Genomic DNA, 3,930 nt, shown 5'->3' with positions numbered 1-3,930 from the left:
TGAATGGTGATGTTTCAACCCAGCCCCTCTTCTTCACTGGGATGTGCATCACACTGGTGCTTCCTGGAGAAGAGAAGGCTGTGGGGGGACCTCATTGCAGCCTTCCAGTCCCTGAAGGGAGCAGAGGAACAGGAGGGGAATCAGCTTGTTAAAGGGCAGAGACTGGCAGGACAAGGGGGATGGAGTGAAGCTGAAGGAGGGAAGGGTCAGAGGAGATATTAGGGGGAAGTTCTTTGCAGAGAGAGTGGTGAGGGGCTGGAACAGGCTGCCCAGAGAGGGGGTGGGTGCCCCATCCCTGGGGGTGTTCAAGGCCAGGTTGGATGGGGCCCTGGGCAGCCTTGTGTAGCTCCAGGCCTGGAGGTTGGTGGCCCTGCCTGTGGCAGGGGGTTGGAGCTCTGTGATCCTTGGGGTCCCTTCCAACCCAGACCAGTCTATGACTCTATGATTCCTACTTCCCCTCTGAGCCCAAATTTATTCCTGCTCTATTCTTTTCTATCCATCCCTGAGTAGTGTTCAGCCTATAAAGCTCCCAGGCTCTACCCCACTTAAATATACTTCCCTAAGAAATAGCAGATGACCAATTTGAGGCTGTTAACCACTTTGTTCCTCTTCTCAGAAACCTCATGTCTAGCAGCCACATTCACTCTTTGTTTCCTCTCAATAGTTCTCTTGCTCCTGTGCATTGCTGTTTATCTTCTCCTTGGCTGTTTCACAGTGCAGTTCCTCTTCAGCTGATTGCAAATGAAAGCTCTGGGCACTCAGCTACTAGCCCACACAATGTGGCCAGGAAACTGTGGTTTAAAGCAAACCCAGAGGATTCAAAACACAACTCCTGGAAGTATTTCTTGAGCTACGTGGGTTCAAATATGATCTAGTACTTGAACCCACGCTTGGAACATGGTCCCACTGGTTGTGGATGGGGAGGGGACAGGATAATCCCTGCTTGGTTGTACTCCTTGGACTTTGTTTTCCTGAGGGATGAGATGTGTTGAAGTGCTTTTTGGGTAACAGCTTGTTCATACCTCCAAAATGATCAGCTTGAGCCAATGCAGTGGGTCTGTCTTGGAGTGGGCTGGTATTGACTCTGTTGTGCCTTCCAGCAGCTTCTCACAGAAGCCACCCCTGCAGCCCCCTGGCTACCAAAACCTTGCCATGCAAACACCAGGGATGTGTGACCTTCCTTCTACTCTCCTATTTCCTCCACAGTGCAAAGACTACCTTGACACTGCTCTGCTCTCCTCTCTTGGGCAATCAGAATCATACAATAGTTTGGGTTGGAAGGGCCTTTAAAGGCCACTTAGTCCAACCCCCCTGCAATGAGCAGTGACATCTTCAACTAGATCAGCTTGCTCAAAGCCCTGTCCAATTCGACCTTGAATGCTTCCACAGATGGGGCCTCTATCATCTCTGTGGCACTCTGGGTAACCTGTTCTAGTGTTCCATTGTCCTCACCATAAAGAAAGTCTTCCTTATAGCTAGTCTGAATCTACCCTCCTGTAGTTTATAACCTGTCACAGCATGCCTCAGTAAAATAACATTAGCCAGTCTGTTGGCCTTTCCTCTGGACCAGTAGCACCAAGATGCTTCACTCCAAACTGGCTCTGAAGAACATCTGATCACTCCATCTCCTTTTCCTGGACTGCTGTACAGATGTAGACTGGCAGGACCTTTTCACTAACAAATGAAGGTGGAAACCCAAGGTTTCAGTTTGCATCAGGCCCAGGCTGGGGCTTACTTTGGAGAATCCAGTGTTGTGTGGTGAAGGTGGGGCTGCTCCCAGTGCAGTTCACAGCACCCCTCACAACAATTCTTCTTGTTGTTAGAGACAGACCCTGGTGAACATGTACTTCAAGACTGGAAGCCACCCTTAGGTCTTCTGGAGGCTCTTGCTGATGCTTCTTTTTATCTGTATCCATCTCATCTGCATCACAGGGCCACTGGGCTCCTTGTCAGTGTCCCCCTGCTCTGGCTGAGCTTCTGCCCATGGGACAAGCAGGTGCATTGATGGTTGTGGATCCAACTACTTGTTTCTGGCCCTGTTGTGTCTCCAGAAAAGACTAGGAAGCCCCCACAGCTACTTGTGTGCCCTCAGGAAGCAGTGGGCATTTCCAGAGCAATTTAATCACTTTCCCTTCCACGTCTCTTCTTTTCAAGTTCTGCATATTTCTGATCCTTTGACCTGTCCCTTCCTTTCAATTTCACCACCTTTGTAATTTGATTTTACTTTTGATCCGTTTCCCAATTTCCCCAATTTTCTCTGCAGATATCCAGGTTTGGCTCGTGCCCAGCAGTGACATTGTGCAAAAGCAGATTCCAGGGGAGAAGTACAAGAACAGAACATGCACGTAGAGACCCTTCCCCTGAAACATTTCCCAGATGCCAAGAATTTGCAGCTCAGGGACTTCCCCAGCCCAAGGTAATGTTGCTTGTTTTAGTAACAGTGGTGTGTTTTGGGGTTTTTTTTGTCTCTTCTATAACTCTGCATGATTTTGCCTTAAACTGCATGCAGGCTTTAGGCTTCTGTGACACAGTGTAGCTTAAAGTCTCCAAACTCCTGGTAACACCATCTTGGTTGTGTGAAGAATTGCATCCAGTGTTGACTTGGTTTAGGCTTTTTCTTTCCCACCACCAGCTGGCTTAATTTAATGCCCCAATAATTGTAGGTTCTTGGCCATCATCTATCAGCCACTTGGTCTCCAAGACCTCTACTCTATCCCCATCAGCCACCTCTTTTCCAAACTGAAAAATCCCAGCCTGCTCAGTAACTCCTACCAACGCCCTTCTGTCTATGATCAGCACTGGTGTAACTCTCCACATCATTCCTACTTCTCTTGCACCCCTGTTTGAGATGGGGGTAGGGACTGACCTGTGCCTGGAAGATTATTAGAGGGCTGGAGCAGCTGCCCTATGAAGAGAGGCTGAGGGAGCTGGGCTGGTTCAGCCTTGGAGAAGAGAAGGCTGTGGGGGGACCTCATTGCAGCCTTCCAGTCCCTGAAGGGGGCAGAGGAACAGGAGGGGAATCAGCTTGTTAAAGGGCAGAGACTGGCAGGACAAGGGGGATGGAGTGAAGCTGGAGGAGGGAAGGGTGAGATGAGATATTAGGGGGAAGTTCTTTGCAGAGAGAGTGGTGAGGGGCTGGAACAGGCTGCCCAGAGAGGGGGTGGGTGCCCCATCCCTGGGGGTGTTCAAGGCCAGGTTGGATGGGGCCCTGGGCAACCTTGTGTGGCTCAGGAATTGTTGCTAGAGACCAAGACAGGAAACATCTCTGGCATGCATGTTATTCTGCTCTCCTTGCTGGCATTGAAGATCCAGGAGAATCAGAGCAGGCACTGGGAAATGTGATGAAGATTATCAAAGGTACTGAATGATGACATTACTAAAGGAGGGCTTGGACCCTTCAGCTGGAAGACCTGGAGTCTGTGAGAGGATGGATGAAATTCTTACTTGGGCATTGACAAGCTGCCCATGGTTGTAATTCCTGACAGCCACAGAAAGGATCCCTCACAGCTTGGGCAGTCCAGACACACTCAGCACACACCATGGCCTGGAGTTAGGATGTTTGGCACAGTCCAAGTGTGTCTTCTCACACTGCTGTGAGAGAGGAGGAGTTCAGCAGAAGCAAGAGGGTCGATGTGCCAGGCCAAAGGGACATCAGGAGAAGTCTTTTGAGGGCAGGCACAGCATATGACACCTCAAACTCTGAGGATGTCAGGATATAAGGGAATCACTCAGCTGACATGTCTTGTTCCTAATGTTTGTCTTGTGTTACAATAAACACCCTGCCTCATCCCTGTGAAATGCTGTGGTCAAGCTCCTGTAATTAGCATTAATTGTACTGTTAAGAAGAAGGTTATGAAGTACTGCAGAAGTTGTGACCTGTCTCGGGATGAATGAACTTCCTTTGGGCATGACAGCAATGTGAAACATCAG

This window comes from Gallinula chloropus, assembly GCF_964237585.1.
Source record: "Gallinula chloropus genome assembly, chromosome: 26".
Taxonomy (NCBI): domain Eukaryota; kingdom Metazoa; phylum Chordata; class Aves; order Gruiformes; family Rallidae; genus Gallinula; species Gallinula chloropus.
The sequence above is the reverse complement of the archived record's forward strand: the minus strand, read 5'-3'. Positions refer to the sequence as shown.